Here is a 22,832-nt window from a genome sequence, read left to right on the forward strand (position 1 = left end):
TTGGATTCGTAGATGTGGGTTGATCTAGTGACAAATATCTAGAGAAGTCGTTATATCTAGAAAAACCTCATCAAAATTAAATCCTCGCAATTCATGATAGAGTGATGGATGCCCAAAATCTTGTCGATGGTTTCCACACATGCAGACCCCTACAAAATAACATGCACCATTGAATAAGTTGCTACAAATTAGATGATTAAGCCATACTACAAGAAAAATTTGAAAATGGGGAAAGGGATGGTAATCATGGATCCAATGCTCCTACATTAGAAGGAGAGGGTGATAATGAACAATCCAAACATGATAACTCTTAATATTCAATCACAATGACTTACAACTTAATTCTAAAAATAGCCTTGAATATGGAAACTATAATAGAAAAATATGTTATTATGGACCTGTTTATTAGCAACATTGAACAATATGGGATAAATATCCAACTTCATGGAAATATTTAATTAATTCCCTATTAAATTAACTCAAAGAAGTTATATGAACAAACAAATTTGTTGTTGGACATTGATATAAGCAATACTAAGCCACTAGGAAATCTCGTCATCCTAATTAGCACTACTCATTAATTAACTTGAATCCATACAATAATATATGCATATTGAAAGGAATAAAAGTGGACAACAAACACCATCTCAAATAAATTGTTATGAAACCAGCTCACAAAAAGATAGAAAAGATAGATCAATGCCTTATAAATAAGCCTCTTCGAGTGGGCAACCTCCTTTACATTACACAATTGAACAATTCTTGGATGAGACAAACGACAATACCTCCTTTAGACTATATATAGGAGTCTAAGGGGTCATAATATAATCAGAGTCGACATAACAATAATAATGTAAGGGCACAACAATAACAATAGTGGGCTTCTATGGGGCACAATAATAACAATATGGGGACTACATGGGCACAACAATATAATAAGGGGGTTGCAATAATAACAATAACGGGTTACACTAGTAATATAGGGACCTAACATGCCCCTCTCCTTAAAAATGTGTTGTCCTCAACGCTTGAGTAGTTCTGGATGCTTCTATATAAAATTATCATCCTCCCATGTGGAATCTTTAGTAGGTAAGTTCTTCCACTCGATGAGATACTCTGAAATTGATCGATTTCGTAGCTGTCAAGTTCTTTTTTTCATGACTGCTTCAGGTTTGAATATGATTTTTCCTTCCTCGCCAAGTTCCGAAAATATTGTTTGAACTGGAATCTTCTCATTATGTAAGGTCGCCATTTCTTAAGTGCATGTATTCTTGCCAACATTTCCTTCTCATAAATATCTTTGTGTAAATACTTTCCTTTGATTGGACGACTTTCGAAAGCAATGGGTCTTTCTTCTTGTGTTAAAACATCACCAATTCCATTTCCTGATGCATCATATTCCACAATAAAGGGTTTTGTGAAGTCTGGCGTAGCTAAGATCAGTGCTTGGCACATTGCCTCTTTACGATGTTCAAAGCCCTTTGTTGCTTCTGGAGTCCATGAAAATGCATCTTTCTTCAATAATGTTGTTTTCAAAATGTCTTCAGTCTTCATTCTTATTTGATGATATCCTGAATAAAGATCCAACTTGGTGAAGTAAATTAATCCATGCAATTCATCCAATAATTCATCAATGACAGGAATGGGAAATTTATCTTTAATAGTGAGTTTGTTGAGCTCTCTATAATCCAGACACATGCACCATGACCCATCCTTCTTGTGCATCAATACTACTGGAGCAGAGAAAGAACTTTCACTAGGTTGAATTATACTAGCCTCTAGCGTTTCTGCAACCATATGTTCGAATTCACTCTTTTGGCCATAGGGATATCTGTAAGGCCTGATGTTTGGAGGAAAACTTCCTAGAATCAAATGAATAGAATAATCATGATCATGAATAGGTGGGAGGCCTTTGGGAATCTTAAGTACCTTGGAATGATTGTTGAAGACTTTTTAGAGATCTGTAGAAATAGATGATTTGGATGTGGGAACCTCTAGCGAACATAATTGTGCAATTACACCTCATTTTTCTTTCTTTAGAAGTTTTTTCATTCTGTTAGAGATGATTATCTTTCCCGGTTTCCCTGTGATATCCCTTAATTCAACTCCCTTTCCTTCCAAAGAAAATTTCATGAAAAGTTCTTGAAAATTAAAAGCTATTGTACCCAAGGATTGTAGCCATTGGACTCCTAGTACAACATCAGCACCACCCATTGGAATGGAAAGCATTGGGCTATTCAATATATATTCTCCCATGGATAGATTGATATTAGGGCACTTTCCAGAGCAATTTATGGTTCCTCCACTTGCAACCATCACCTAACACTCTGGTGCTAGATATAGGAAGCAATTCAATTCCTTGGCTATTTTACGATGAATAAAATTATGGGTACTGCCCGAATCAATCAACACTATTACCTTTTTCTTCTTGATATGTCCTTCTATCTTGATAGTTTGAAGAGTGGTAATTATGGCCAATGCATTACAAGATATGGTTAGATTCATTTCTTCTTTCTCGATGTGATCTTTCACTTCTTGAACCTTTTTCTTCTCGATATGTCCTTCTATCTTGAGAGTTGGAGGAGTGGTAATTCTTGCCAATGCTTTACAAGATATGGTCGGATTCATTTCTTCTTTCTTTGGGGTTGGTTCCTGGTGTATATCCTCTTCTTTTGACATTTCTTGATCCTTTTCTTCCTCCTCTTCACAATCTAGGTAAAATAATTTCTTCTTAGCACACTTATGACCTTTAGTGTATTTGCTATCACAACTGTAACAAAGCCCTTTTTCTATTTTTTCTTCCAATTGTTGTTGTGTAAACCTTGTAGGTTGTGGAAAGCTAGGAGAAAAAACACTTCCATATTTATAGTTGCTAGTGGCAGGATTCCTTGTTTATATAATTCCGCTTTCAATTCTTCTTACCAACCTGAATGCCTTCTCCAATGAATCAAGTTCCCAAAGATGAACGTCATGTTGAATGTTATCCTTTAAAGTCCCTATGAAGACATCAATCCTTTGCTTCTCTGGAATATCATTTACCCTTATATTCAATTTTTGGAATTCCCCAATGTGCTCCGCCATTGAACCCTTTTGTTTTAGATTTACTAATTGGTTAAAGAAGGTGTTACTCTTTGTATCCTCATAATGTGCTATCATTTCTTCCGTGAAAATTGACCAAGTGACAAGTGCTTTAAAAGAACAAAGCCCTTTATACAATAAAAATTGATTTGGTTCTAAATATAAAGATGCAATATGTACCTTTTGTAATAGTGGTACATCATGTGGATCAAAATATTGCTCCACCTGTAGTATCCAATTTATTGGGTCCTTGCCATCAGACTTCCTCATATCACTTTTTCTTGATTTTAGGAGCTCAATCTTGAAACAATTGTAACTCTGTAATTTTAGATCTCCAAGTTCTGAAATTGCGCCCTGCAGTATCCCTCCGAGTTCTCTTTCTAATCTAGCAAGTCTGATCAAGATTGGATTCTGCAAGGAAGAGTTATGTCAAATCTCCCACGATGACCTGTTTATAGACTGGTTCAGTAGAGTGCAATTGTACGAAGTTCCACGTGTCACTGTTTTAACCTTAGGACCTGAAACCGATCACATAAAACTTTAGTCCCTTCTGTTTTTGTAACTTCTTATGAAATTTCAATCTGATGCTCAGAGAGAACGTTATGACGATTTTACCACGGTCACCTGTTTGGGATGTAATTTGGGAGTCTACAGAAACCCTAAATATATTGGATTGTATCTCCAAACATATAGTGAAACAAGATCTAAAATTTGGGCCCGAGCTTCACCACGTTTGTGAATCAAATGGGTTTTAATTTCAAAGTCTGCAACTTCATAGAAAAACAATTATAGCGAAAATTCCATGATGACCTATTTGAGATGGAATTTTGGATGTTGCAAAAACCCTAACTTCCTCAGATCAGATCTCTAAAAATCTAGCAAGACAAGATCTGAAATTCGGACCCAAGGTTCCGTTAGATTTCTTCTCAAATGGGGTTTTGTGTTAGCTTCTGAAATGTCATAGAAAAATAGTTATGGCAAAAATTCCACAATGACCTGTTTGGAGTAGCAAAACCCTAGATCCAAAGCTCTGATACCAAATGTTATGAAACTGGCTCACAAAAAGATAGAAAATATAGATCAACACCTTAGAGATAAGCCTCTTTGAGGGGGAAACCTCCTTTACATTACACAAATGAACAATTCTTGGATGATACAAATGAAAAGACTTCCTTTCTATATATAGGAGTCTAAGGGGTCATAATATAATCAGAGCCGACATAACAATAATAATATAAGGGCACAACAATAACAATAGTGGGCTTCTATGGGGCACAATAATAACAATATGGGGACTACATGGGCACAACAATATAATAAGGGGGTTTCACTAATAATAATAAGGGATTACACTAGCAGTATAGGGACCTAACATACATGCAATCTAGTCTTGCTATATTTGGCAACCTAGGCTTGATCAACCAATCTCAACATGATATGCCAAATAGATGGTATTGGAAGATGGGTCAAACTTCTAAATGATTACCTTGAATTAACTATGTAGCATCCAAGTGCAATTTATTCAAGAGTACTTAGTGACAAATATAATGTTTGGTTGAGCTTAAGAATTTTAATTGTTCACTAAACAAAATTATGGATTAAATTATTGTTATCATTATGTTAATAGGTAATAATAATTTTCCATTACATACTGCCACAAGGGAACCCTCACTAACACCCAATGAGGAACAATTTAATTTATATGTTGGGAATGGAGACCACATTATCACATCAATTCAACATGATTTCAATTATAAAATAAGATTTTTTATTTACATATCAAACCTACTAGAAGTTTTAATGGTCCACTCAATCTATAAAATACACCACATTTTGTTATTAAGAAGATTATTAGGATATTTTTTTTCATAATTATATTAAGGAATTTAACCTTTGATTTGTTAAGTAGGTGTAGCTCAAGTGGTATGGAGGAGTCACTATTATCCTCCCCACCTAGGTTCCAGTCCCACTAATATTGGCATGCTTGCTTCTAAGGAGCCATTTCTACATGAAAGATAATCAACTCACCTAGAAACAAGTGGTTTTTTGGTTGATGTAGCTAACATCAATCTCTAGTACATTGAACCTAGAAAAATTAACATTTAATTTAATATCTGATTATATATTTTTTTGGTTACTTTTATTTAATTTATTATTGAATATTTTTATTTGATTTCTCACAAAGTGTTTCCACACAAAGTGGAAATTCTATGCACATGATCATTAAGTAAATTTAAAAACTTGTAAAAATTGTATGGGTGTTCTTTGCACATGTTCCCTAAGTAAAATAAAGTAGACCAAAAAACTTATGAAAATGATATGAATGTTCGTTGCACATGAACATTGAATAAATTACATACTTATAAAAGTTCTATGTAGACTACTGCAAACACTTGTCCATAGGTTGTTGCAATGAACAAAATGCACTTGAAATAATGTAATCCTACTGAAGGTGACACCTAAAATGGTTTGAACACTAAGGACGTAGTTCCTTTGAAGGGGAGGGGATTGTAACATCCCCAAAACTTAACCTTGTTGACAATGTAATAGTAATTAATTATGTTATTGATCTTTGTATGGGAATGTAAATGGCCAAAAGACCCAAAATAATTGTAATTACAATTTAAATATCATCTAATGAAGAGGTGAATCCTTGATACAATATGAACCATGAGAAGTAATGAGGACTGGTGGAGAAAACAAAGGGGAATAGGAGCATTAATGATTTCCAATTGATTATTGGTTGAGCGAAATGTACATAAGCATCAATATTTTCAACCTTTCCCTAAGAAAATATCTAAGGTGAAGGTGCAAGAATAACTGCAAGTAGTTATGAGAGGAGTGGGTAGTAGTACCAGGATTAATCAAGGCTATGGGAAGCTTACTACTAACCAACATGGGAAAACCAAATAGAAAACCATTCAAGGAAGAAACACAAAGAAAAAGCATTCTAGAAAGAAACAGAAATTAAAAAAAAAACCCATGAAGGGAAATGAAAAAAATTAAGGGGGAAAAATAAAAATATACTCTAGCACGAGGACAGAGGAGAGCCAATTGTAGATACTATGTGTGAACCTCAACCCACCACATCTTATAGAGTGGTATCAACTTGTAAACCCATGACTGGTAATTTGAAGTTTGGATATTAAATCGCAGAGGTTGTGGAAAAGGGACTTGGATAGAGGGAGACAGAGGATTCCCTTTAGTCTTGGCAAGCCTTTAAGCGAGTCAAGAATTAAAATGTGTTAGTTATGGAAACTAGTGAGGTAGCCCTCAAACAGAGTCAAGTAGACTAAGAGGATTATGCATGAGAAACACTAAAGAGAAGGTGAATTATTGAGGCACTATAATAAGTGGTGAAGGGGTTCCCTCTTAGCCTAAGAGATGTTTCTCTTAGGGTTCTTAATGTGTATAGTAGTTGAGAAACCACCCATAATAGTTCGGTAGGACCCTAGGCTTGGTGTGATAAAAAAGAAATCAATGTCTTATTTTGATGAAGGAGGATGGCCTTCATGAATCCACCCTATATTTTTGAGTAGAACTTCCCTCATGGCTTCTTGGTCATGCTTAGGTGTGCGTAACTACAAGAAATATTATAGTGTGGCTGAGCATGTGGTGGGATGGAACATGTCTCACCCTCATTAGCTATAGATAGCGTAAGATCTTGATAATATAGGTACCCTCATGGACTTCATCTTTGTATGATAAACTATGCTAATGAGAAAGAAATGATCATCATTGGAATGTACCATGTTTAAGTGTTTGTCTACTTAATGGAAAATGTGGTCTATATAGTCCCTATTTAAGATGTGAATTAAAGATCTAGATGAAATGGTCATATAATACCTATATGTCCCACATTAAATCTTTAATATACTTATGTATCATGTCTTTCATGTTATGGACAAGGTATAACAGGCTCATTAAGCATGAATAATGTCCATGGTTTGTTCTTAGAGAGACTAGAGAAGCTCCAAGTGAGTTGAGGTGACAAGAGGTTCTTGTGAATGATGTGGACGCCAAAGTAATGAAAAAAATCGTTGATTTAAAAAAGGGTAGACTTAAGGGAAGTATTCTTCTCAAAGCATATAATGAAACATGAAAGAGTTCAATAAAGAACTCTAGAGTTGTTGAAGGCTAACTAAAGGTTTAAATTTGCCATAATGTACACTAGTGTAAACCATTGACTAATGGGAAGGTTTTACTTGGAGGGAATGAGAGGCTTGGATATTTCAAATGGAACAAACTAGGCACAGAGGTGTCTTTGAAAAATTGGAAAAAAGACCTAGTAATTGACACTAAAATGGAGGATTTTGGTTGACATTGTATCCCAATGGAGAACTTTGTGCCATCAAGGTTCTTCTTCAAAAATCAAGGCCCTATCGAGAATCTTTCCTAAACTTTCAAGAAAAGGTAAGGATTCTCTATGTGGTCAAGCATTTCTTAGGATGGAATTTTGGGTTTTACCTATATTTTGGGTCAAAAGAAATTATGGGGATGGAGTCCCTCAATGGATTTCTATGAGAATTTATTGTTTTGATGCCTCAACCTTAGCCTTTTTCACACGGCTAAAATAAGGGCTATGATCCAGATCTAGTCAAAAGGGGGATTATAAAAATACTAGAACCCTAGAAGAAATCAAAGGAAATTCCTTCCGGACACATTTGTATGGTATGTTTTGGTCAACAAGATCTACTTGATGACAAATATGTATTTACATAGATGTAATTTAAGTATTAATTCATGAAGACTTTTGAAGAATGACATCATGATGACGTAAAAATTGTTGATCTCATAGTGCGAGGTGGAGGACACATGTCACCCATATTTCGCATTTTTGTCTTGCCAACTAGGAAAATGAGTGACACGTAGAAAAATTTAATAGTGCCACATGGCATTGGACAAATCAACATATGCCACATGTTGGATGATGATTGGGCATCAAAGATAGGAGGTGGCATGTGGAGTTGGCCACCAACTTATCGACCTATCAGGAATTTGTAAAGGTTTTTAGTTATGATAAATACATCGATACCCTGGTATTTCATATCAGCATATTGAAGGATATTTCCATATCGACATGGTAGCGTATTGAAATAATACAACCACATTAGCATATTGAAATAATACAACCCCATTAGCATATTTTCACCTCAAAGGGGTATAACATTAGATATCAACATATCGACACATTATTGTATCAATATATCAACATATTACCATATTGACATTATGGGCCACCTATAAATTGACATACTAGAGCACCAAAACTAGCGAAAGTGCACTTGTTATGGAAATATTGATATGGAAAGACTCTGATAAGACATGAAAGTTGAGGATGTGAACCAGTGTGGGTGTGATGTATGGCCAAGGATCATTATGTGTCAGCAACATGGATTGTATGGATGCTAATGTGTCCTTTAAGGGGGTAAATCTTCCAATGGGTGTAACTTGCTACTTGGAGCTCAAAATGAGATGAAGATTCTATTGTTGAAAATATATCAGCGAGCAGAAGGTGGTGATGGTATCCAAATTTTGATTTGAGATGATGGAAGAACAAGAAAACTTGAAAAACCCATATTCATAACAAACTTTGAAGTTTGGGTCTAATTATGCCTCACACCCCTAATGTAATATTAAGGATTTGGGTTTGTTACACCATAGCATACCCACTCACATTTATCTCCATTTCAAAGGGCTATTGCAAGTTTAGTAATTCAAGAGCTAATGCTTGAATATTTTTCCTCTTTAACTCCTTAAAGGTCTTCTACTAACCCTTTCCCCATTGGAAACTCTTGCTACTCATTATTCTGGCACGAAGTGATGCTATTGCTACTAAAAATGAGGTTATTCTCACCCATATACGAGTTGTTTTCCATTCGATTACTGGAATCTGTAGCCATGAGATTTTTCTTCTTCAAATCCTTCTTCTTGTTCTTCAAATTGAGTTTTATATGTAGTTTCCAGCATTCCTCTTTTGTATGACCATAAATTTTACAATGGCAGTAGTGGTTTTTGTGATATTTGCACTTGTCTATTGTGGCTATTGTCTTTTTATCCTCCCTCTCTTCCATTTCTTCACTTCTTTAGAAGCTTATAGGTGTTCCTTTTTCTTTGACCCACTCAATTTCACTTTCTTCTTACCTATGTTTTTCATGTATTTTTCCTATAAACAATCCTCATCCATCATTATGGGTTTGAGTAACATCACTTGCTTCCCCATATGGATGTGTAGACCCCTATATACTTAGGAGCTTGTATGGGGCCATGGGAAATATACACATTATTATTACCATCTTCCTAAATTCTTTGTTGTAGTCTTGTACACTCTACGCGTGTCTTTGGCAAAAGTGCTACCACTAGTGTTATGAAACCAGCTCATAAAAAGATAGAAAAGAAAGATCAATGCCTTAGAATTTAGCCTCTTCGAGGGGGAAACCTCCTTTACATTACAAAAATGAACAATTCTTAGATGATACAAATGACAAAACCTCCTTTCTATATATAGGAGTCTAAGGGGTCACAATATAATCAGAGCTGACATAACATTAATAATATAAGGGCACAACAATAACAATAGTGGGCTTCTATGGGGCACAATAATAACAATATGGGGATAATAGGGGCACAACGATAACAATAGCAGGTACAATGACAATAGTAATGGGGGAATAACTAGTATTATACGGACCTAACACACCCCTCTCCTTCAAAAAATTGTTTTCCTCAATGCTTGAGTAGTTTTGGATGCTTCTGTATAAAATTCTCATCCTCCCATGTGGAATCTTCAGTGGTTAAGTTCTTCCACTTGACAAGATACTCCGAAATTGATCGATTTTGTAGTTGTCGAGTTCTTGTTTCTATGACTGCTTCAAGTTCCAATATGATGTTTCCTTCCTCGTCAAGTTCTGGCAATATTGTTTGAATTGGGAGCTTGTCACCAATAACCTTCTTTAAGCAGGAAACATGGAAAATTAGGTGCACTTAGGAAGCTGCAGGAAGCTCCAATTTGTATGCCATAGTACTAATATATTGCAACACCTTGTACGGATCATAATACTTTGGTGATAATTTATTATCATTCTTAGCTTGCTTGAGGGACATTTGTTTATATGGTTGTAGCCGTAGAAATACCCAGTCACCTATATCAAAACTTCTTTCGCTGCAATGTTGATCTGCCTGCTGTTTCATTATATTCTGTGCCAAAGTTAGGTTATCCTTTAAGAGTTGGAGAACTTGTTGTTGATGCTGGATGTGATGTTCTACTACTTGAACCTTAGAATTTTCTCTTAAATATGATGTGATGGACGGTGGGTGATATCCATAAAGTGCCATAAATGGGGTCATTTTTGCTGTAGTATGGAAGGAAGTGTTATACCACCATCCAGCCAAAGGCAACCATTTGACCCATTGTGTCTATTTCTCATATAAAAAGCAACAAAGATATTCTTCCAAACATTTGTTTACTATCTCAATTTTCCCATGAGATTAAGGATGATAAGATGAGCTATGAGCTAACTGAGTACCAAGACAAGAAAATAATTATGTCCAAAAATTTCCAGTGAAAATGGGATCTCTGTTGCTTACAATAATCTTTGGGTTTCCATGTAGCTTTTGAATTGTTTCCATAAATGCAGTAGAAATTGTACTAGATTTAAATGGATGGGATAATGCACAAAAGTGTGCATACTTGGTAAGTCTGTCAACTACCGCCATGATGACACTCTTTCCTCCGGAATTGGGTAAACCTATGATGAAATCCATTGAAACCTCCTCCCAACGTTGACCTGGAATGGATAAAGGTTGTAACAAACCTGGGGTCTTAATTGTTTCAACATTATTTTGTTGGCAAACCAAACATTCTGCCAAAAAATTTTGAATATCAGATTTAAGGCCATCCCAAAAAAGCTCCTTCTTAACCCTCTAATAAGTTTTTAAAAATCCCAAGTTCCCTCCTAAGGGAGAGGCATGCAATTCCATAAGAATCTTTTGTTTGAGTTGGGAATTCTGACATAGGTATAAGCGATTTTTGTACCATAACGAATCATTTTTCCAGCTAAATGTATCAGATGTACTGGGATCTTTTTGTAACTTTTTAATGAGTGCCCACACTTCTTCGTCATTCTTCCAATCATCCCTTGCTTTGTTTATCCAATCTAGTTGGATAATATAAATGGAACAAAGCAATGCTTCCACATCCTCATCCTTTCTTGAGAGTGCATCTACCACAACATTTTTCTTCCCTTTTTTGTATATGATTTCAAAGTCATAACCCAACATCTTTGTGAACCATTTTTGCTGCTCTTATGAAGATAATATTTGTTCTAAAAAGTACTTAAGACTATCATGATCTGTTTTTACCTTGAAGTGTCTTCCCATTAGGTAGGGTCGCCATTTCTTAAGTGCATGTAGTATTGCCAACATTTCCTTCTCATAAATAGCTTTGTGTAAATACTTTCCTTTGATTGGACAACTTTCGAAAGCAATGGGTTTTTCTTCTTTCATTAAAACAACACCAATTCCATTTCCCGAGGCATCACATTCCACAATAAATGTTTTTGTGAAGTCCGGTGTAGCTAAGATCGGTGCTTGACACATTGCCTCTTTAAGATGTTCAAAGGCCTTCGTTGCTTCTAGAGTCCATAAAAATGCATCTTTCTTTAATAATTTTGTTAGAGTTGTTGTTATTCTCCCATAATTCTTAACAAACTTTCAATAATACCGTGTCAACCTGAGAAATCCTCGTAGATGCTTTATGGATGTGGATATTTTCCATTCCTTAATGGCTTTAATTTTGCTAGGGTCTACCTTAACACCTTCATGAGATACAATATGACCCAGATATTCCACCTCTTCTACTCCAAAGAAACATTTGGATCTTTTTGCATATAATTGTTTCTCCTCCAGTAGTTTGAGCACCTTGTCAACATGTTGAACATGATCCTTCCAGGGCTTGCTATAGATTAGTATATCATCAAAAAATACTAACATAAATTTTCTAAGGAAGGGTTTGAAAATGGAATCCATCAAAACTTGAAATGTAGAAGGTGCACTGGTAATGCCAAAATGCATGACCAAAAATTAATAATGACCCTCATGAGTTATAAATGTTGTTTTCGCAATGTCTTCATTCTTCATTTTTATTTGATGATATCCTGAATGAAGATCTAGCTTGGTGAAGTAAGTTGATCCTCATCCAATAGTTCATCAATGACAAGAATGGGAAATTTATCTTTAATAGTGAGCTTGTTGAGCTCCCTATAATCTGGAGACATGCACCATGATCCATCCTTCTTGTGCACCAATACTACTGGAGCAGAGAAAGAACTTTGACTAAGTTGAATTATACCAGCCTCTAGCATTTCTGAAACCATACATTCAATTTCACTCTTTGGGGCATAGGGATATTTGTAAGGGCCTGATGTTTGGAGGAACACTTCCTGGAATCAAATGAATAGCATGATCATGATCATGAATAGGTGGGAGACCTTTGGGAGTCTCAAATACCTTGGAATGATTATCCAAGACTTTTTGGAGATCTGCAGAAATAGATGATTTTGATGTGGGAACCTCTAGCGAACATAATTGTGCAATTATGCCTCGTTGTTCTTTCTTTAGAATATTTTTCATTCCATTAGAGTTGATTATATTTCTTGGTTTCCCTGCAATACCTCTTAATTCAACTTCCTTTCCTTCCAAAGAAATTTTCATGAAAAAATCTTGAAAATTAAAAGCTAATGTATCCAAGGATTGTAGCCATTGTACTCCTAGTACAATATCAACACCACCCATTGGAATGGAAAGCATTGGGCTATTCAATACATATTCTCCCATGGATAGCTTGATATTATGGCACTTTCCAGAGAAATTTATGGTTCCTCCACTTTCAACCATCACTTGACACTCTGGTGCTGGATATAGGAAGCAATTCAATTCCTTGGCTATCTTACAATGAATAAAATTATGAGTACTGCCCGAATCAATCAACACTATTACCTTTTTCTTCTTGATATGTCCTTCTATCTTGATATTTTGAGGAGTGGTAATTCCGGCCAATGCATTACAAGATATGATCAACTTCATGTTTTCTTTCTCTAGGGTTCGTTCCTAGTGTATATCCTCTTCTTTTGAAGTTTCTTGTTCCTTTTCTTTCTCCTCTTCACAATCTATGTAAAATTATTTCTTCTCAGCGCACTTATGATGTTTAGTGTATTTTATATCACAACCATTACAAAGCCCTTTTTCTCTTTTTTCTTCCAATTGTTGGGGTGTTAGCCTTGTAGGTTGTGGAAGGCTAGGGGAAACAACACTTCCATCCTTATAGTTTTGAGTGGTAGGCTTCCCTGTTTCCATAATTTTGCCTTGCATTTTTCTTGCCAACTTGAATTACTTCTCCAATGAGTCAAGTGTCCAAAGGAAAACCTCATGTTGGATGTTATCCTTTAAAGTCCCTATGAACACATTAATCCATTAGTCCTCTGGAATATATTTTACCCTTATATTCAATTTTTGGAAGTCCTCAATGTGCTCCATCATTGAACCCTTTTGTTTGAGGTTTATCAATTGACTAAAACAAGTGTTTCTTTTTGTATCCTCATAATGTGTTATCATTTCTTCTGTAAAAATTGCCCAAGTGACAATTTGTTTACGAGAGCAAAGCCATCAATACCATACAAACTGATTTGGTTCCAAATATAAAGTTGCAATGTGTACCTTTTGTGTGTTTTTCACATTATGGATATCAAAATATTGCTCCATCTTTAGTATCCATGTTAGGGGATGCTTGCCATCAAACTTCCTCATATCGATTTTTGGAACATGATGGTTCTTCAATCCAAAATTAGAGTCTATGAAATCATGATTAACATTTCTTTTGTTCTCATCATGAGTTTCCTTTACTACCCTTTCACCATTAGTAAGCATTTCTTGTAGCAACTTATTCAAATCTATCTTCAAATCTTTCATCTTAGCATCCATGCCATTCATCTTAGCTTCCATGCCATCCATCTTAGCTTCCACGCCATCCATCTTAACTTGCACGCCATTGATATTAGCTTCCACGCCATTCATCTTAGCTTCGATTACCTTTTGTGAGAGTGAAATTTTTTTGCACTTGGTCTCATAATATTGATATATCATGTCGCATTTCTTCCTCTTCCTCATGAGTCATGCTAGATATTTCAGGTTGCTTACTATGTGTTTCCATTTTCTTTCTTCAGGGCATCAATTAATGATACTTATGCTTCACTATGCCCTTTGAACTTCAACCTAATTTTTCAACCCAAACTTATGCAAAATTTTAAAAAGACTACACATATTTTTTCACTTTGTATAAGCTCGATATTTAATTTGTTGTATCTTTATAATTACGGATCTCCAAGGTCTAAAATTGCTTCCTGTGGTAGCCCTCTAAGTCCTCTTTCCAATGCCATGAGTTTGATCAAAATTGGATTCTCCAAGAAAGAGTTATGCCCAATCTCCCAAGATGACCTGATTATATACTTTTTCAGTAGAGAGAACTTGTACGACGTGCTACGTGTCACTGTTTTGACCTTCAGATCTAAAAAATACAAAGAAAACTATGGTTTGTCCTCTTTCTGTAACTTCTTACAAAATTTCAATATGATGCTCAGAGAGAAAGTTATGATGATTTTCCCAAGGTCACATGTTTGGAATGTAATTTGGGAGTCTACAAAAACCCTAACTTACTCAGATCATATCTCAGAAAATATAGCAAGACAAGATCGGAAATTCTGACCCATGGTTTAAAATGATTTCGGCTCAAATGTGTTTTTGTTTTAGCTTCTGAAACATCACAGACAAAAAAGTTATATAAAAAATTCCACGATGACCTGTTTGAACCAACGAAACCCTAGAATCCAAACCTCTGATACCAAATGTTATGAAACCAACTCACAAAAGATAGAAAAGAAAGATCAACGCCTTAGAATTCAGCCTCTTCAAGGGGGAAACATCAATTACATTACACAAATGAACAATTATTGGATGATACAAATGACAGAACCTCCTTTCTATATATAGGAGTCTAAGGGGTCACAATATAATCAAAGTCGATGTAACAATAATAATATAAGGGCACAACAATAACAATAGTGGGCTTCTATGGGGCACAATAATAACAATATGGGGATAATAGGGGCACAACAATAACAATAAGGGCTACAATGACAATAGTAATGGGGGAATCACTAGTATTATAGGGACCTAACAACTAGATCCATTGGCCCTCGACATACCCGATAGGGTAGAACTTGGAGTTTACGAGATTTTTGAAATCCTCCCACTTAATCACTCGAGAATCCCCCTCCAATGTCAAGGTTTCCATATGGCTTTCCCACTAATTGAAGGCATGGCCCTCTAGTTTTAAACAAGTGAAAAAAAATTGTATCTTCCTATATGTGATGAATGCTAAAATAAACCTCTAAGTACTGCAATGAATTATTTAGTTTCAAAGTGTTAATCTCACATTGATATGGCTTGATGTCGACCTTCACTTCCATGCTAAACAAGGACTATGAATGGTTCACAACACTTAAATTGGGTTGTTCTCTTATGATTTCTTTCCTAAAATCCTTCTCTAGTTCTTCATGATCCCCCAATTTTCCTTATGATCTGACCTTTGAGTTGTAACCTCTATCTTCTCTAATTCCAGTCATGTTCACCAGAGCCACCATAAGGAGGTTCATATTATGGCTTACTTCTACAACCTGCTCGTCTAGGCTTAAGAACCTTTCCTCTGCTTGATCTCAAGGGTCATTAATAGATTAGTGGAACATGGCCAGGGTTTTATGACTTCCAGGTTAACTAATCTAGATCACCCACAACTCCCCATAATATACCCAAAGAAACTTACTCTTATACCAATATGATCCATAATTTTTTTTGGATACTCCATTAGACAATTGATCACAACATATTTGATAATAATTTATCAAAATATGTACTATAAGGGTTACTTGTTCCTTAGATATTTGTATTTACTAAGTTATTATTTTCTACTTATTCATTCAAAATATATAAATGCAAAAAATAGAGAACATTTAAAAGAAATCACTCACAAAACCAAAATAACAACAACATATGATCTCGGAAACGTTTTTGTGGGAAAACCCTATAGGAAGGTGAGGCTCCTTTGCTCTCTCTTTCTTTGAATGGAAATGTTGCAAATACAAAATGTGATAATTGTGGTATGTGGGTTGCTTTAGAACAACAACCATCTCTATTTTTCCCTCTATCTATCCACTCTGAGCTACTCTACTCTACTATAGAACAAAATGCACTTGAATGTAATGGAACCCCTTTTTGTCTTAATAGTCTGGCTATAAGACAACCCAATAGCATACTAAGTGTTAAATGTGGCTCACTATACCCTTAATATGTGTTACAACTTAACTCTTCTAGAGTCTCCTTGATCATGGTCATGTGGCTAGCACATTTTCCATGAGTAATAAGGATGAAATGGCATCCTCTCAAGTCATGTGGGAAAAACATGAAGGTCAACATTTAAGTGGAATAACATTTACATGTGAACTCCATTTGAGGTGTTTCTTGTGACATTGAAAAGGTATCTAAGTTAGAATAACCCTATGGAACTAGAATTATTCAGAGTTTACACACCCCAAAAAAACTTTGAGAAATGTCTCAAACTGCATTTAGAAGGTTTGAAACCCAAATTTGTTGAATTGGGACCCATCGGTAAAAATGGTCCTATGAGCTTATTGCTCCCTTTTTTCCACTCTGAAAGAATCAAAATGGATGAAATATAACATAATGATCCAATTTGAATAAGTGTTACAAGAGAATCCCCACCAATGCTCAATGAAGAGCCATTAAAATGCACCACATTTGATTATTAAAAAGACTATTAGAAGAGTCTTTTTGCATAATTATACTAAGAGATTGAACGAGTGATTTAATAATTAGTTATATATATTTTTTGGTTAGTTTTAATTAATTTATTATTGAATTTTTTTATTTAACTTCTCACATAGTATCCCCACACAAAGTGGAAATTATATGCATATGATACATAAATTGAAATCTTGCAAGAGTGGGATGGAGACTCTATGGTTAGTAGATAATTTGAGTGTCCGTATATAAATTTTTCAAAGCGGTATAGATGTTCATTACACTCATTGAGTAAAATAAAGTAAACTAAAGACTCATGAAAAGTATATAGATATTCCTTGCACATGATTATTGAAGACTTGTAAAAGTAATATGTAGACTTTCGACTTAGCTACCGAAGAATCCACAGTAAGAACCATTTTCTGCCAACGTTTCAAATCCCAACTGGGATCCATCATGAGGACAACTTGAACGCTTGATAGAAGAAGAGCTTAGCTGAGTGATTAAATAGTAATGAGGAGAGTAAAATGAGATGAAATTCGGCTCTCAATATCTGATTGATGAGAGTCCGCTGTTACAGATTATTTTAATTAATTAATTAATTAATTTTTATTTTTTTTTAATTTTAAATTAATTAATAATAATCTTTTAATAATTAGTTACTTTTAATATGATAGTTATTGTTAATGTTACTTATATTATTAATTATTATTATTAATATAATAAATAATAAAAATTATAATTATAATTTAATAATAATTAGTATTAATGATATTATAATAATCATAGTTAGTGTTAAAAATATTAATCTTTAGAATATTGTATTAATATTTAATTTTTATAATAAATGTTTGATCATTAATATTTATTATTATTCATTACTAAAATTAATTGTAATTATTATTATTAATTACTAATATTAATTGTAATTATTAATCTTATTATCATTAATTATTATTATTAATGATAATTAGAATTAATATTAATAATTATATTATTATTATTATTATTATTATTATTATTAATCTTATTAGTAATAATAATAATATTATTATTATTAATAATATTAATAATAATATTATTATTATAATATTATTTTTATAATATTATTTTTATAATAATCTTATTATTATTATTATTATTATTATTAAATTAATAAAGCTAGTTAGATTTTTCTGATTAGGGGAAGCCAGCTTCCACTAATCTCCATACCATTGTCTCTGTTGAGATTATGCAGGTGCTTGATAATTTCAAGGGCTTCTCTAATCTTTCGTCTATGGTGTTGCTCTTCCCTGGTGACTTTTGCACTTATTGAAGACTTGTAAAAGTAATATGTAGACTTTTGCACTTTGCACATGATCATTGAAGACTTGTAAAAATAGCATGTAGACTTAAAGAATTGGGAAGATTTCTTAGGAAAAAATAGATAAAAATAAAAAATGCATGTGTGATCAAAATAAGAAAATGGAAGGCTTGCAAAAATGTTATAGATAGTTTATAATAAGGGAATAGTTTAAATATTTTCATGTTTATAATAAGGGAATAGTTTAAATATTTTCATTCACACTGGTTTTTTATTTGAATAAATAAATTGAAGATATACACTATAATATCAAGATTTGAAGATTTGAAAATATAATAAAGATTTGTAAATACTAAATTAAATTTTAATATATGAATTTGAATATATAATTATTAAAATTAATAAAAAATATTTTTATTTATTATTTTTTATTATAATTTTGATAAATTAAAATGTTTGTCTTAATAAACCTATTTTATATATTTATTTTAATATATCAAAAATTATATATTTATATATCGATAAAGTTATTGAAAATAAAAAATCAATAGAAACGACTGTTTTTTTTGCCCTAAAAGTCATGGAAATTCGGGTTATATTTTGAGAAAATCTAAGAAGGAATTTTGTAAATCTAAGTTATAGTTGTTAAACTTCGAAATTTTAGGTGCCCTATATGTTTTTGATGGTGCTGAATCCATTTACACCATCAAAAACATGATTCAAACACTGCCTCTACAAGATTTTTTGAAATTTTTTTGCCTCGATTCTGCCTCCATAGAAGACTCCTAAACTAATATGCTATCAAAACTGTATATAGTTTTAATTTTTTTTTTGTTAAAATCAAATAATATATTATTTTATATTTTATATTATAATTTTGATAATCATATTGAAAATATTTAATATATATATTTTTATTATAATTTTAATTATACTTTTTATAATCATTTTCCTAATATAATATTTTTAATATATTTTTTATTATAATTTTGATAATACTTTTTATAATCATTTTCATAATATAAATATTAAGCATTATGAACATCAATGATTCATTTATTGTTTTTCTATTTTATCTAATAAATATCATTTTATTCACAAAGCCACTGATTAACCTATTACATAATACTACTTTCTATCATAATCTTGATAATCATTATAAAATATTTTATAAATATTTTTCATTATAACTTTGATAATCATAATGAATAAATATAGACTTTTAGTCCAAATAAGTATGACGGTATGTAGAAAACATATGCTCTCATGGTTAACCTATCAAAATCACATATGATACTTTTACAGAGCCATTTTTACAGAGCCATTTACATTTGTCTTTGTGGGTACTTCGTTTTACAGAGCCATTTACATTTGTTTTTGTGGGTACTTCGTTTTTAAAGAGCCAAATTAAAACGCCAAACAACCATGGTCGGCCTCTCTTTCGAATCCAAATTTCTCAGAACGCTCCTCTTCTTTATCCTACTTCTTCTTTCATGCAATGCCATCTCTGACGAAGGGAAAATCCTGCTGCAAATAAAAGAGATGGATTGGATTGACAAACATCATGTTTTGAGCAACTGGAATTCCTCTGATCAAAATCCGTGTGGTTGGAATGGAGTATTTTGTAATACTCCATTCAATGTCGTTACTAAACTTAATCTCTCCAACGCTTCCATTGCAGGAAGGTTGACTTCTACTGTATGTGGCCTTCACAATCTCACAGATTTGATACTGCAATCCAACCATTTCGGAGGTCCATTTCCCAATGGATTGTTGGCTTGCAAGCATTTGCAGACGTTGGATTTGTCAGAGAACCTGTTCGTAGGAAGCTTACCGCATAACATCTCTGCACTGAGTAAGTTGAGTCATTTGAACTTGGGATCTAACAATTTTTCTGGAGATATTCCACCAGGCTTCGGCATGTTAAGGAACCTAAAGACACTGTGGCTGCATGTTAATATGCTGACTGGTTCAATTCCTGCTTTTCTCGGCAATTTGACGGAGCTGGAGAGCTTGGATTTCTCTAAGAATCATCTCTCGGGCAACATTCCCGCAAGTTTGATGAATTTGTCAAAGATGACAGAACTATATCTATGGGAAAACCAGCTGTCTGGAGAAATCCCGCATAATATTGACGGGCTGAGGAGCATACAAACTCTAGACTTTTCAAGTAATCAGCTGAATGGAACAATTCCTGAGACAATTGCAAATTTGGCCCATTTGGAAACATTGTCTTTGTGGGAGAACAACCTCACAGGGTCCGTCCCTGCACAGCTAGGAATGCTTGTTAACCTCACAAACTCGGATCTCGACAGTAACAAGCTTACTGGGCAGCTACCACAGAATCTGGGCACAAATTCTGATCTTTGGCTTGTTGATGTTTCAGAGAACAATTTCAGGGGTCCTCTGCCTGCACATCTATGTGAGGGAAGAAATCTTTATGCGTTGGTTATATTTTCAAACAATTTCAATGGGAGCTTGCGGTCCTTAGACTCTTGCAACAGTCTGCAATACGCACAGCTGTATGATAACCAGCTAAGTGGTGAGGTTCCTCTGGCATTATGGAGCTCTCAAAACCTTATCGAATTGAAGCTCTATAATAATATGTTTGAGGGCCACATTCCCCAAGAGATTGGGAGGGCAAAGGAGCTGAAATGGTTACAGATTTCCAACAATCTGTTCAGCGGAGTCATTCCTTCACAGATTGGACAGCTGAGTAAACTCGTCAACTTTAGTGCAAGCAATAACCGACTCTGGGGACCTCTTCCTGATGAACTTGCAGGTTTGCGTAATATCACTAGCCTCCAGCTTGATCACAATTTATTGTCTGGCGAAATTCCAAAAGGAATAATGTCATTGGCAGTTCTCTCTGAGCTGAATCTGGCGAACAACCAGTTAACGGGAGAAATTCCTGCATGGTTAGGCTCCATGTCAAATTTGGACTCTCTAGACCTGTCAAACAATCTACTGGAGGGGGTATTCCTCCTGAATTGGGGAATCTGAGGTTGACCCTTTTCAACGTATCTGGCAACCACTTGTCTGGCACAATTCCACCCGCTTTACAGGTTCGGACTTTTAAAGATAGTTTTCTCGGCGATCCCAATCTCTGTGGTGATCCAGCTCTGCTTAGGGTTCGATCGTGTTCTTCAAAGAAAGGACATGCATTATTACTCGTAATTTTAGGCCCAATAATAGCAATTGTGTTGCTTTCGTGTTTGATTTATGTAGCTTGTTTCAATACCCATACCAAACTCAGCAATTTCTTTATGATCAAACCCAGCCGCTCCACGCCTTGGTTTGAATGATGGGCGACTCAAACATCAAGTGATAGATGTACATGTAACAGGTTGTGAGGGAATAAGATCGATAAAGGGTAACAGGGTTGCTCTGTCAGGCACCTGCGTGTGCCCTATGGTTATTAAGTTCTCTAATTCTGTCATGAAATTGCAGTCGAGCCTGCGTGGGTTGGATTAGGGTGTCGTGGTATTGTGAGAATAGTCGTGGGTTGGATTAGGGTGTCGTGGTATTGTGAGAATAGTCGTCAAATGGCTTAGTTTTTAGAGTGTCTTTCTTAATTAGTGTAATATCGCTAGTTTTCTAATGAGAATTATGGTGTTTAATGTAACTGATTAGCAATGTGAACTATATTGTTGTTCGTATGTCTTACAAAGCTTCAGTAGCTACTATATTGTTGTTTGTATTTTCTTTTAAAGCTTTAGTAGATATTAAATTTTTTAGATTTAAAAAAAAAGAAAAGGTTTAAATTAGAGAAAAAAGTAATTTAATTTTAAATATTTAAATTTCATTTAAAATTAAATGTGTAAGTTTCAAATATAATGACGATTTTATTGTATGCATAATTTAAAAATTTCCAAATATTTTACTTATGAAATTCCTGGCACCATCATTAATTAGCTTAGTCGTTCTTCACCAAATATTCTTCTTCTTCCTTCGGGCATTACTGCAATAGTTTTTAGTAAATATTTGGGTAAATCATATATATATAAAATAAAATAAATTATGATGATGATGATGGTGGTGGTGGCGGTTAACGTCAGCTGAGACCAAACATTGGTCTATCGGACCTAAAGAAACAAATTATTTATTTTGATTTAAGATTTTATTCCTATGCTCAAAAAGCTTGGAGAGAAGCCTCCCGAGCTCACTGTAACGCGGGGCACTCTAAGAGGAAGTGGTTTTCATCCTCGATGTTCCTATTCTCACATATATGGTAGATCATTTCCATCCATGGCGTTTTAGGAATTGCCCAACGACCTGTTTCACTATGGAGCTCATGAGAATTCGTTCTAATCTTTGCTATATTAATTTTCTTCTTTGAGCTAGTTAAAATAGAGAGATACTTTTGATCTTCTAGGGTGGGGTTGATGACCTTATAATAACTTAATTTTCTTATAATTTTATTTTAAATAATTATGAAAGAAAGAATATATTATTTAAATATATAGGTTTAAAAAATCATTAAAAAAAAATAATCATGGAAAATTTTAACATGTAGATACATCGTGTTGCACTATTATGGCTTATGAATAACACATGTTAAGGAAAACCATAACTCATTTCA

The 22,832-nt window shown here is 34.1% G+C and overlaps 1 pseudogene; it reads left to right on the top strand.

The window, feature by feature from the left end:
• Positions 1-19,567: 19,567 nt before the first annotated feature.
• Positions 19,568-21,555, top strand: LOC149181180 (uncharacterized; annotated as a pseudogene).
• The last annotated feature ends 1,277 nt before the right edge of the window (positions 21,556-22,832 follow it).

Source organism: Pinus tabuliformis, chromosome 3_2 (genome assembly GCF_031772625.1).
Source record: "Pinus tabuliformis cultivar Carrire ecotype Pingquan chromosome 3_2, CPIR1, whole genome shotgun sequence".
In the NCBI taxonomy this organism is placed as follows: domain Eukaryota; kingdom Viridiplantae; phylum Streptophyta; class Pinopsida; order Pinales; family Pinaceae; genus Pinus; species Pinus tabuliformis.